Raw genomic sequence first — 13,971 nt, 5'->3', positions numbered from 1 at the left:
TTAATTTTCTCGCTTGAGTTGTTTCTCCTTAACACCAAACCACCTTGGCTATAAATAATACCTTCCATAAAAGGATATCGAAAATGGTACCGCCGACTGCAGCTTAAAATACTAACAACAGAGACGCGCCATATGGATTTAGACAAAAATATGAAGAGGTGTCTGGCTGCAAATCGATTCCGTAATGTGGCTCACGGCCTCTTTAATCAGAAAGAAGCAGAGGCACCAGGTTGTCACACACAACAGGTTGGTCACATGGATTCGGTTAGTCTGATGTGCTCTTTTAGTCTAGGCTGAGTGCTAAGTGGGCCACTCCTGGGCTCGTCCTTGGGGCCAGCACGTTGGCGAGGGCATACACAGGGGCTCCTGACACGTGCAGAAGTTCTCCTTCATGGTGGTATCCAACACTGGGTGGGGGCTAACCCCAGTGCAGACAACTCCACGTCAGAGATGGGTACCAGGGAGGGTCACGGGGGCCGCTGGGAGACTCGAGGGCCAGCAGTGGCCGCCCACCTGCTCCTCACAGAGAGCTGTCATGGGGATAAGGAAACGTTTAGAAGTAGAATGTGAACTAGGAAGTGTCTACACGACTCGAAGACCAAGTTCCGTTGTCAAAGGAGCCGATGTCAGGCTGGCATCATGGAGTATTCTGAAGGCAGGGATGAGACGGTGAGGTTTGCCGCATTGCACATCCGAGCACAGCATGTGTCGCACTCGTACACACAGAAATCCACTGCACTTGTGATCTCGCTTCCTTCCCCACTGACTCTGGGATCTAATTCATGGCGCTCGGAAAGGAAGCCGCGGGAAGAGTGGGCCCGGGGCACGGCACGTCCCCACGCTGAGCTTTGGTGCCATTTCGCTTCTCGAGAAGAAGAATTTCCGACGCGAGGGTGACTGTAAAACGTCCTCATACTGTTTACTGGATGTCCTCCGACTGCAAGAACCAACGCAGATTTCAACAAAGCAGCCACCCACCTCCTTGTCACCGAGTCGCTGAGGCCTGTGCTCCGGAAAGTCATTTCATACAGCTTACCGGAACATTTGAGGAACCGTCAAAACATAACTCGGAGGGCCGTATGCTGGCTTTGCTGACACGTCTGACATTGCAAATCACGGGACTGTAAGTTTCTAAAAGCCGTCCTGCGACGGTGACATCCCGCCGAGGAAACGCACGCTCCATGCATGTCAGTCTTTGTTTGATCAGAGATAAAAGCTTCCGGGTTTGCAATGAAAGTGCATTAAAGCATCTGATTCCTGGGACATATTAAAGACAGCAGAGCCTTGCAGAGATCAAGGGGAAAGACATTGCCGGTCGAGAGAGGAAAACACTTTGTTTTAGGGGGAAAAATCAGGCACGAAGCGAGTCTCTGACACCTATACAAATCTGCACCATTTCCAGAGTGGGGAAGTATTATGTGACCCCCTGGGTGTCAGTGCAGAAGGGGGCCAGGGAGCATCTGGGTCAAGCCCCGTATTTACACCTTGGGAACAAGGCTTCCACAAAGCTCAAGAAACCGGCTGTGGACTTGAAAAACACATGCAAGGGGAAAAAATTAGAAAATGCCATCTCTGCCTGAGTTGCTCTCAAATACGTGTTTGTTTGTTTTTTAATTTTTTAATGTTTATTTATTTTGAGACAGAGAGAGACAGAGCATGAACAGGGGAGGGTCAGAGAGAGAGGGAGACACAGAACCCAAAGCAGGCTCCAGGCTGTGAGCTGTCCACACAGAGCCCGACGTGGGACTCGAACCCACGGACCGTGAGATCACGACCTGAGCCGAAGTCGGATGCTCAACCGACTGAGCCACCCAGGCGCCCTATCAAATACATGGTTTTTTTTCCCCCTTCCTGTTTATGTCATGTGTGAGGCCCCCTCTCTATAACCTCTGACTTGCAATCATTCTGGATACTCAGAAAATTAATTGCTAATATCTGAAATGACTGTGAGAGTGTTCCTGCACCGCTAACGTCCCCGGGGGCCTGGGCTTAAAGTCCATACTTGGGCTCCTCAATGAAGTCATCAAAAGAATGGCTTTCCCTGGAACGTGATTTTAAAATCAATACGTTTTAAAACTCCAAAATAAACAGTTTGAAAAAAACCTACATCTGTTTGTGCAATTTAGATACTCAAAATGCAATCTTTTTTTTTCAGATTACAAAATGATAAATTTCCAAGATAATCACTTACATTTTTAGTCTTGTCAACAGGGACAAATGAACAGAAAAGGCTCTGCGGACACGTAATGCCTCACAGCAGTGTTTCTGAACTTGAACCATTGGCACATGGGGTCAGATACATTACTGCCATGGGACCGCCCCAGGCACCCCAGGGTATTTAGGGGGCACCCCTGGACTCAGCCTACAGGGTGCAGAGCACCTTGCCTCCGGTGTGATGACGCAAAATAGAAACATCTCCCAACGTCGCTGGAAGTGCCCCTTGGAAGGGAGGGGTGATGTCAGCCCTGATTGAGAGCCACTGCCCTAAAGGATATTGAGAAATTGGTGAGTTTAAGCAAGAATTAGGGGGCAGTTCTTAAGTAAACAGCTTCAGTCATAAGATCTTAATTCAAGGGAGGATTTGGAGTATAAAATTGTAAGCACAATCAGTCAATGAGAGAGTGGTATTACCGTCTCAGAGAGAATTTACGCTGATAATAATACTAATAATAACTGAGCATCTAACCCTCTACCTGAGCAGTGACCTTCAATCCTACCAATGGCCTTTGAGGAGGGTCATATTTAACCCCCCACTTTCCAGATGAGGAGCAGTGATTTCGAAGAAGGTAATACATCACTTCCCACATATCTGCGAAGTGGGCATTGTAGACCCCAGCCTCAAGTCCCACAAACCTCTTGCTTCCTCTGTCTTGTCCACCAGCACAAGGCCACCTTCAGGTCTCACTAGGGGCCTCACCGACCCACGGCAGCCACATGATAAAACCTCTCTGTCGGGACAGGTCTAGATTGTGTTGTTCTGTTGGTTTGCGATTGTTATCTTGACCAGCAGGGATGATCCATTCTACCTTTTTGATTTGCTACTCACTCCATGACTCCAGGGAATTTGACTATTTAAGCATTGGTATGGATAAAAGCAGTGTGGAGTCTGTGCAGGTCGATGAGGGTGGCTTCATTTACACGGATCTCTCCAGAGCTTCCCAACCATTGCAGTCACGGAGGACTGTGCTTTTCAAAGGTCAACTGGAACTATTCTTTCCTTCTTACTTGCATTAGAAATGAAAAAGAAGGGGCGCCTGGGTGGCTCAGTCAATCAAGCATCTGACTCTCGATTTCGGCTCAGGTCATGCTCTCACGGTTCGTGAGTTCGAGGCCGACATCTGCTCTGCGCTGACCGTGCGGAGCCTGCTTGGGATTTTCTCTCTGCCTCTCTCTCTGCCCCTCCCCTGCGTGCTCTCTCTCCCTCAAAAATAAATAAATAATTTTTTTTTTTTAAAGAAATGAAAAAAGAAGGTAATGCTTTTTAAATCCACTCAGTTCCTTGAATTACCAAGACAACCACAGGGCATACTCTTCAAACAAAGTCCGGGCAAACAGGCAGTGTCCCACCCCAGACGGCAAGAGGCTACGAGGAAATCAGAGCATCAGGCAGTTCCGATCCATGACCAGCTTTTAGAGTGGTCTTGGGACTGATGAATAAACATTAATATTGTAAATGAATATCAATAAATATTATGTGTGGGTGATTAATCATATGACAACAAAATTAATTGCAGGGGCACATTTCTGGGTCAGACAAATGTTTGAGGCTGAAAATAATAAAACATGCTTTCTATCAGAAACTGTAAGACCGATATTGACATAGGTTCATCATCTTTTTCTTTTTTTCATTAATATTCTGGAAGTTACGGAGAGGGAACCGAGTGACGGACAAAAAAATTAAAAGGCAAAATGTTGACACCATAATGGAAGTGAATCCATGGATGCGACTGAATCCTAACACGGTTCATTACTTTAAAAACAATCGGGGGCACATTTTCCGCGCCACACAGTGCCTGACGCTGGGATTACAGAAGGAGTGAGTCCAGTGTGGTCTTTGTCTTCACGAAATTTGCAATTGTGAGCAAGATGGTCAATAAACTGGTAAGTAAATTTTGTTCGGATGAAACCGTGGTAAGTGCTCAGAAGGCACGGAGAATGGCCACGGGAAGGATGTGGCCTGAGAAGCCTAGGAGCACCCAGGTCCACCGGAGGGAGGGGGGCGGGGCAGAAGGCGACCAGTGGGCCCACAGCACCTGCGAGCAGATGCAAGGCTGCAGGACTCGGGTGTCCTGAGAAGGAGGCAAGGAGCCAGCTCACACGGGGCCAGGGGAAGCTTGGGCAGTCATGGAGTATCCTCGGCAGGGGAGGGAGAGGACCCAGTGAGCTTTCAGGGTCTGACTAGAGGCTGCGGGGGGACGGGAGCGTAGGACGGGGCCAGCCAGCAGGGAAGGCTGTTCCGAAGCCTCTTGGGGTGGTGTGGGAGACACAGGAGGCAGGACAGAAGTACTTGGAGGTGTCACATCACCTCGGGGAGACGCGGAAAGGCCGGCTGATGGGGTGGGTGACAGGGACATGGAAAAGGAAGCATAGAAAATGGAGAATTCTTTCCTGAACGACAGGTGTATGGTCATGGATGGAAATGAAGAGAAGAGGGGAAAGGGGAGTGAAGGGTTCCACTTTGAGTAAGTGCAGGTGTGCGTACGACCTGAATCCAGGTGTGCACTCCAGGCTGGAAACAGAGGACCTGGTCTCGGGGAAGACGGGGCTGAACCTACGCACCTGGGGGTGCAGGGTTTGAAGCCATGGCAGAGGGAAAGGGGGTCCAGGTAAAGAGATGGGGGCAGGGAGCTACCAATCAAGAGGAAAACCCTAAGAGTGTAAGCCTCGAGCAGGTGAAGCCACACAGAGTATCTCCTGTTCCTTCAACAAATACGTTTGGGCCACCTGAGTCAGGCACTTTTTTTTTTTTTAATGTTTATTTATTTTTGAGACAGAGAGAGACAGAGCATGAAACGGGGGAGGGTCAGAGACAGAGGGAGACACAGAATCTGAAGCAGGCTCCAGGCTCTGAGCTGTCAGCACAGAGCCCGACGTGGGGCTCGAACCCACGGACCGTGAGATCACGACCTGAGCCGAAGTCGAACGCTTAACCGACTGAGCCACCCGGGCGCCCCCTGAGTCAGGAACTTTTTGCTGCTAGTGATACGGTGGTCAAGAGACAGACAGGCTCCTGCTCTGAGAGAAATTAAGTCCCAGGAGAGTGTGGTCAGCTTATGCGGAGTGACTGTGACAGGTGGGGAGAGAGAGCACACACAAGCATCTTCTGGAGTTGGCCACGCGGAGGCCCTCCATGGTGCCAATGTGAGCAGACCTGGGTCTGAGGAGCCCTATCAGTGTCCAGGTTGAGGTGTGAGGCTGGTGGCATATGTGGATGGGTCTTCTGAACAATGTGAGGGGTGGGGACAGATGAGCAGGTCTAAGGAGGGGAGAAGCGGAGCCCTGGATGTATTTACTTAAAGACAGAAGCTCCCAGAATGTGCAGGACTACTAATGGGAATGACCTCTCAGAGAAGGAGACAAAACATAGCACAAAAGGGGGACCACACCCCAGACTCCAGCACTTCTTAGAATAGGTGAGGTGGGAGGAGTCCACAGCATACGTAAAGATAGGAAGAGAAGCAGAAAAAAAGAGAGTGGGGGTCAGTATAGGGGGATTTATCATCATGGGGCTGAAGGGTGCTCTCTCTCACATGATGGCGTCTGATGTCTTGGTGAAGCATCACCAGCCAGATCAGGTCACCAGCCAGAGCCAGGATAGGAAGGAGGGCATGGGGGGCTCAACATAGAGGGAAGGACACCCAGTAGGCATCGGGGACAGTGAGAAAAGCTTATTAAAGAAATAGAGGGGAGCCCCAGATAGCTCAGTCAGTTAAGCATCTGACTTTGGCTCAGGTCATGATCTCGCGGTTCGTGAGTTCGAGCCCCGCCTCGGGCTCTGTGCTGACAGCTCAGAGCCCGGAGCCTGCTGCAGATTCTGTGTCTCCCTCTCTGCCCCTCCCCTGCTCATGCTCTGTCTCTCTCTCTGTCTCAAAAATAGATAAACTTTAAGAAAATTTTTTAATAAAAAAATGAAAAGAAAAGAAAAGAAAAAGAAAATAGACAAGGCCAGTATGGCCGGCCCATGTGCTCAATTGTGCCATGGTCGGCCATCACTCACTCCGTGAGTACACAGTGGCGGTCACCCAAGGCTGGAGTTGGCTGGGCGAAGGAGGCCAAGGAGGAGACATCGGAAAGTCTCAGAAATCAGTGCGTTTATGTGATCTCAGGCGCTTGGCAGACTTGTTTCTGCTCGGTGCCCTGCTCTCATTCTCCGTTATCCTAGAGTCATCCCACCTGTGGGAGGTGGGTGGGACTGATGCCCTCCCTCTAAGCCCTGCCACAGCTACTGCCCACGAACAGCATCCAAACAGGCACCCGCTCTACATTACCGGGGATATGTACCTGTCGTGTACCAGCGAAAGAGATGACCAGTGTAGCTACGGTAAGCCACCTGTCTCCTAGAAGAAAATACGCACTAGGACGCTTACACTATGGTATGTTGCCGAGGAGAAAGGGAAGCATGACAGCTCAGAGAAATGGATTCAGCTCGATTTGGGGGGCGGGGGGGTTGTGATGAGGCCAGGAGAGCACGTCTCCAGATGGCCAGGCGAAGCAGCACTGGAAATAATGCCAGTAACTAGGCAGGAAGAGAAGGGATGATTCAGCCAGCTTCCTTCACCTCGAGGTTTTGATGAGCTCCATCCCCAACCCCACCATGTCCCAAAGCTGCTCAAAAAAATGCAACCAAATGGAAATACTGCTTGAGCATGGCAGGAGCCAAGGTCTAAGACTGACAATGTTTTTGAAAAGTCAGCACTGCTTTTCTAAATTATCTCTTTTATCCTCCTGTATGTTCATTTGCAAGTAATTAAATGCACCCACACCATAGCAACTCATGGAATAGTAATGTCACTGACAAGGAAAGTAATAAACAGGAGGAAATTAAAAGAACCCAAATAAGGCCCAGGAAAAAAAAAAAAAAAGATCTAAGAGATTTAATCAGGAGAAATAGAATATTCTCTGGGCCCTGTTACAAAGACCCCCAGTGCCAAAAAAGCGTGGCAGAAATGGGACAATTAAAATGGATGTGGGAAGGGGTGACAGATACACAGGATGAGGCAGGGACATATCTGTACAGCACGAGTAGCCCCAGCAGAATTCAAATGAGACATTCAAACCTAAAACAAGAGATGTGCCAAATGCAGAGAGGAGCAGGAAAAAAATGGAGTAATTAAATCTGCCCGCTGCTGTGGTGCCAGGAAACCCACGTCTCCCCGGCAGAAGCCGGGACATCCAGGCGTCTTATTTTAGTTCCTCACGTGCGCCTGTCTTCTGCCGGCACACATATCTGCTGCCGCGTTAGGATTCTGAAGACGTGACGAGCCATTGGCAGTGATTATTCCCCTCGTAGACACACACACGCATCTCGCCTTACCGAGCAGACAGGACTGATCATTCATGGAAGGCAGGAAGGGATTAGGCAATTTGACTTCCCTATTAGAATACTTCTCGTGCTCCCTGGTAGATGGGTTCTTGACAAATTGCTCATGGCAGGAAGCATTTAGCAACATCATGAATGTCTGTGTCTAGTGAGTAACCTTATCCTGGAGATATTTGCTAGAGCATGTTATAGACAGCTTCATGATCGATACCTTAATCCACACTGGGAAAAGAAGGACGTTGGGGCCGGGGGGGGGGGGTGGGGAGGGGTGGTTCGTTCTTCAAATACACACACCAGGGGTGCCTGGGTGGCTCAGTCGGTTCAGTGTCCGGCCCCTGACTTCCGCTCAGGTCATGATCACATGGTTCGTGAGACCTAGCCCCGCATCGGGCTCTGCTCTGACAGTGTGGAGCCTGCTTGGGATTCTTCCTCTCCCTCTCTCTCTCTCGACCTCTCCCCTGCTTGCTCATGCTTTCTCTCTCTCCCTCTCTCTCTCAAACAAATAAAAAAATAAAAAATAAAGACACCCACCAAATGGTGGCCACATTAATGGAGTTACTACTCTGTGCTGGATCTTCACTTACGTTTTTCATTCATTTATAAATAAATATTGATGCAATGTCTACTCTCACCGATCACTGACGGGAGCCAGGGATAGATGAGCAGGGTCCCTGTCCTCACTGAGCTCCAAGTCTAGTCGGTTGGTCAGTCTGCCAAAGAGTCCTGTTCTTTCAACTATGCATCCCCATTGCCTGTGTGCACAGAAGGCAGCAACATGCAACACAGACTCCGCCTTGGTGGAAACGTTCTACAATTCTGTAGTGTCCAACATGGTAGCCATCAGTGGCGCATGGCTATCGAGCACTTGAAATGTGGCTAGTGCAGCCGGGAAATTAACTTTTTTGCTTTATTTCCTTTTAAATTTAATTTAAATGTACATGGCTGGTAGCTACTCGATCGAATGGTGCGGAAGACGGACTATGGACCGAAGATACTCTGCCCACAAGTCGTAATGTGAAAGGCAAGGACATTCGTAAGATGGGAAGCTGGCAGGAGCTGGAGGTTTCAAGCATCGCAGGTGATCTGGTGGGCTCACCTGGCCCACAGCATGGTCACTGCACCTGCCATTTCCCACTGCAAAACCAGGATCATACTCTCCTGAGATCAGGTCATCATGGGACTGTTTTCAACGTCTCAGGTCTTTGAATCCACAAGCACCAACTTCATTTTATTATTTTTTTAATTTGTTTTTTTTTTTAATTTTTGAGAGAGAGAGACAGAGTGTGAGCCGGGGAGGGGCAGAGAGAGAGGGAGACACAGAATCCGAAGCAGGCTCCAGGCTCTGAGCTGTCAGCACAGAGCCCAACTCGGGGCTGGAACCCACGAACCGTAAGATCATGACCTGAGCCGAAGTCAGACGCCCAGCCGACCGAGCCACCCACGCGTCCCAACTTCATTTTATTTTTAAGGTATATATTTACTTTTTCATAAGTAGTCACTGTTCATTATAGAAAACATAGAATATATAGAAAAGGAAAAGACAAAGCGCCCATAATCCCATTGTCTTGTCTCAACCTCCTTCAGCATCTTGAAGATGTCTTTGCGCCACCTTCCTAAGGTACGAGTCCCTGCTGATACGCTCATGCTGTCACCTCCTCTTTTTTCACATTCTGAAAATTAGATTACTCTCAACATGCTCTACTCGGTCCTGTTTTTCCCGCTTATAACCTCAGGGTGAATATACAATTAAAAATTGTATATTATTTAAATATACAATTATTGTAAATACTTTTCCCGCTTTTCAAAATTTATCTGGGAACATACACCTATTTGAAATTCTCGCATACGTTCTCTTCTCTGGAGAGTGCCTTCATTTATTTACTCAGTCGTCTACTTGGGGAAAGTTGAGTCACTTCTCATATTTTGCTCTCACAATTCGTGATGTAATACCTTCTACGTACATAAGCACTTGACTATTTCCTTTTGAAGAAGCTCTTCAAATAAATTTGGTGGGTGAAAAAGGCATACACATTTTTAAGACTTCTGATCCCTATCCCTAAATTGTCCTCTTAAAAAAAAAAAGCATCCATCTATGCTCAGCTATAGAGAGCTAATCCGAGGTGTTCCCCACATTGTGTGGGCACGTCTTTCTGGAACTCCCCCGTGTCCCTGCTCTGACACTTACGGTCAACTGGAACAAATCCCACAGCGAGACAGCTAGCACATGTCCCCAAAGTTGTGTCTTATTACAATAGCACCTAGACTCAAATTACAAAATCTAGATGGTAGTAACTATCACTTAATGAACACTGACCCTGTGTGAGATTCTATTCTAAATGGGACTGGATTGTGTTTTCTTGAAATCTGTATGTTGAAGCCCTAATCCCCTGTGGGGCTGTATTTGGAGATGTTGGAGAGGGGGGCCTTTAGGAAGTAATTAAGGTTAAGTGAGGTCATAAAGGTGGGGCCCTGACTCAAGAGGATTCATGTCCTTATGAGAGGAGACGCCACAACACGCACACTCTCTCTCTCTCTGCCATGTAAGGATGCAGTGAGAAGGTGGCCATCCACACACCGGAAGAGAGATCTTTCCAGAACCAGATTGACCAGTACCCTGATCTGCTACTTCGAGCCTCCAGGACTTTAGTTTCTGTTGTCAGAGCCCCTAGTTTGTGGTATATCGCCATGGTAGCCAGAGCAGACTCAGGCATGCCTCCTTCACCCTCAAAGCAATCTCAAAATGTAGGTATTTTAACCTCCATATGACAGATGGGAAAATGAGGAAGAGAGAGGTTACGTGACTTATTCAAGGTCCTCACACAACTAGGTCATAGCAGAGATGGGATCTGAACCCAGACAAATGGACTCTGGAACCCACACTCTTCAATTCCATGTTGTACGTCCTGCCTTACCTCTCTAGAAGCAACCTGTCTGGTCAAGATTAAAGATGAGCGTCTCTCCTTGGTCTAGAGTTAATATCTTTATTAATGCAGCTTAAGTTACATTAGCTCTGTTGGCAACCACAGCACATTATTAATATACTTAGTATTTAGCCTGCTTAAACCTCTAAGTTCTATTTTACATAAGCTTTGGTTAAGCCATGATTTCCCCATACCTGAAACGCAATCAGGATTTTTGTTAGCAAATGCACTTATCACGATTGAATTTTATCCAATTATAGCATTGCCTACATTTCAACACATTGAGATCTTTAGAGGTCCTGGTTCAAACCACCCCCCTCCCCAGAGCTCTGTGCTATTCATAAATTAAATGCGTTTGCTTTAGGTAGAGGAAGTATGCCTTATAACCCGTGAAATGCTCTGCATTTTTGTCATTGTTATTAAATATTTCCATCTGAGTCATTGATTAACGTTTCTAACTCAGGGCCAACAAGGGAACCTTGGAATTGGAAACTGAAAACTTCCTTCTCCATGAACGTTTTTGCAACTTTTAAAACCCATGCTCCCCTTTGTTAAATATTACAATTTTGTGCACCCACCTTTTTTTTTTATTAAAGTAAAAGAGAGTCAGCACTATAGTTGAATAAAAGCATCCTTTTCTTTAAAAGAGAAAGCTCTTGGTATGTATAGGATGTAGGATAAATTGTACCATACTTGCACAATGCACATGACATAAAACAAAGATTTTATTGCCGTCGCTTTCTATTTTTGCATCATGAAAACAGTATGTACATGTTTTGGTTTCCAAATATAAATACTGCACGCACCGCCTCCTCCCGAGATGCCGATGTTTCAGCTTAAATGGGGAGTTTCCACCCTTTCTGCCTCCAGGGCCCTTCCCCCACTACATCCCTCTGCAAGGAGAGCCCCTTGGGCCAGAAAAGCACCTGTAGACTAAATGTCAGCAGCCCCTGCGATGTGCCCTCCACAGTAACACTGAGTGTTACCACCGTCCCCTCCAGATGCCCAGGACAGAACACGGCTCTGGAGGGTGCAGAGCAAGCCAGGCGATGTGGGACAGTGACATACCAGGCCTGGACACGCTCTGGTAACAGTGGGGTGCTTCTGCTGCTCCATGCTCCACACGCTCTCCCTTTTTCTTCCAGAACCTACCTCCGGAGAAAACATGGGCAGCCACGTAGGCATAAAGCACAGTCAGGCCACCTCATGTACCTGGACTGACACACGTGGAATGCACGAAGGATTCCTTGGGGTGTGCCCAGCCCTGCCCAGGGCTGCTACTGTTGTGGCCCCAACCTTGGGGTCATTCTCCTTCCTTGCTGTCCTCCAGTTTTCTGAAGAAGCAGAATGCTATCATCTCTGAGCCCTAAGTCCGCCATTTTCCCTTCCACTGCCCTCAGCAATTGCACTGCAGCAGATTCCCAGGGTCTGGCCCCAAGCTTTCCTGCCAAGTCTCTTTCTGCTGGCACCAGGACCTGACCTGGAGCCTGTGCTGAGTCTCTGAATGATACATTCGCTTCAGTGCAACTCTTCCTACTCTCTCTCTATAAGCCTTGAGCCAACGTTGGGTTTCTGGCTGACCAGTCTCTACCACAGCCCCCAGTAAGACAGCCCACGTGCACCAGGCCGAGGGGAGATGTAAGCGTTCATCCAACACCAGGTCTGTCCAGGAACATACATCAACTGTGGCAAGAGGGGCCACATCTGCTCCCTACGCAAATGCACGTGGCATGTCTGTGACTCCCGACAGGCTAGAAGCAGTTTTAAGAAACAGAGAGGAGGCAGTTACACACTTCCCTTCCTGGTGTAGACTACTGGTTTCAAAGGCCACCTTAGTGAGCCCTCGACAAGCACCCCGCACCTGTGACCGCACAAGGGTTTCCCAGATGATTCCCACCCTCTGTTTGTTTATTAGCCTTTTACTCTTGTCGACCATTAGGGGTTGAATTGTGTCCTCTTTAAATTCAAGTGTTGAAATCTGAACTCCCAGGACTTCAGAATGTGACCGTATTTGGAGAGAGAGTTTCCAGAGGTGGTCAAGTTAAAATGAGGTCATTAGGCCCTAGTCCAATATGACGGATCCTTATAAGGATAGGAAATGTCAACACAGGTTGAGCCACAAGGAAGATGCCATGAAGACAGCCATCTAGAAGCCAAGCAGAGAGGCCCGGACCAGCTCCTTCCCTGTGGCCCTCAGCAGGAAGCAGTGCCCACTGCTGGCAATCTCCACGGTGTGGACGTGTGTGCATCTGATCACTGCTGTGTGTGGAGGCCTAGACTTGTGTGCCTACGTTCTCCTCAAGCTTTTGCACGTCCTTTGCATTTTTATAATTCATATTTTTTTAGGTGGTTATTGACTGACAACTGCAGTTGTAATTCCAAATTACACACCAGAGCTGAGTAGTTGTAATAGAGACCATATGGTTCATGAAGCCAAAAGTATGTCCTATTTGGCCTTTTCCAGGAACATTTGCTGCCCCCTGTTTTAGAGGAAGCAGTGATCCTCAATCCCACCTGAGCAGCAGAACCCCTAGGAGCTTCCGGCTCTCAGACCTACAGAAATCCTCCCTCCAGAGAACTGGAGAACTTTAAAATTTCCTTGAGCAATTCCCTTACCAGTTTATCCTGCACGTGGGAACCCTGAAATAGGGGAGATCCCCAAGGCCACCCCAGCCCTTTGCTAACTTGCCTGCCACCTTGGGCAGGTCCTCTCCTCTGTCCACACTTCTGTCTTCTCATCAGTGACCTGAGCGTCTCTGAGGCCCCTGGGGCCACATCCGTGAGCCTGTGTTGTGTTCGTCACCTCAGACTACTTCATGGTGCCCCCAGGGGGCACATTTGCTGCCTGTTAGCAATGTAAGGGTGATCTGGGGACTGCTGTGGACCAAACTGTGTCCTCCCCCCCCCCAAATTCATGGGCTGATGTCCTTACCCCCAGCACCTCAGACTGTGGCTGCACTTGGAGGTAGGGCCTATGAAAAGTCAGTTAAGGTAAAATGAGATCGTTAGTGTGAGCCTTAATCCAATATGATTGTGTCCTAGTAAGAAGAGATTAGGACACAGACACGCACAGAAGGATGACCACCGGAAGACACACAGAGGAGACAGCCATCTATAAACCCAGGACAGAGACCTCAGAAGGACCCAATCCTGCCCACGCCTGGACCTCAGACTTCCTCCACCAGAACTGTGACCGGTAAATCCCTGTTGCTTAAGCCCCTCTCAGGCCTCTCAGTCTCTGGTACTTGCCGTTGGTGGCCCAGCAAACTATTGCATTGGTCCTGTGTGGCCATGCTTTATCTGACTGGTGTGGCCCAACAGTACAAATGATTTTCTGCACAGTTTTTTACCTTCGTGTCCCACGGGCTCACGCTAGCAATGGCAACAGGTGAACGCAAGCCTTGTTGTCACCTCAGGACCTTTGATTATGACCTGAACAACTGAACTTCTTGGTCAAAGTGCCCAGGCAGGCGCCACCTCCTTCCTATAAAGGAGCGGGTGCTTCCTTGC

At 48.4% G+C, this 13,971-nt stretch overlaps 1 non-coding gene across 1 annotated transcript; it reads right to left on the bottom strand.

The window, feature by feature from the left end:
* Window positions 1-1,732: 1,732 nt before the first annotated feature.
* TRNAR-UCG (transfer RNA arginine (anticodon UCG)) lies at window positions 1,733-1,817 on the bottom strand. Its single transcript has one exon. It is a non-coding gene; the product is annotated as a tRNA-Arg (tRNA).
* Window positions 1,818-13,971: the final 12,154 nt, after the last annotated feature.

The sequence above is a fragment of the Puma concolor genome, chromosome A1, assembly GCF_028749965.1.
Source record: "Puma concolor isolate L17-30 chromosome A1, mPumCon1.1.hap2, whole genome shotgun sequence".
In the NCBI taxonomy this organism is placed as follows: Eukaryota; Metazoa; Chordata; class Mammalia; order Carnivora; family Felidae; genus Puma; species Puma concolor.
Note: the sequence above shows the minus strand (reverse complement) of the source record. Positions and strands in the feature narration are given on the sequence as shown.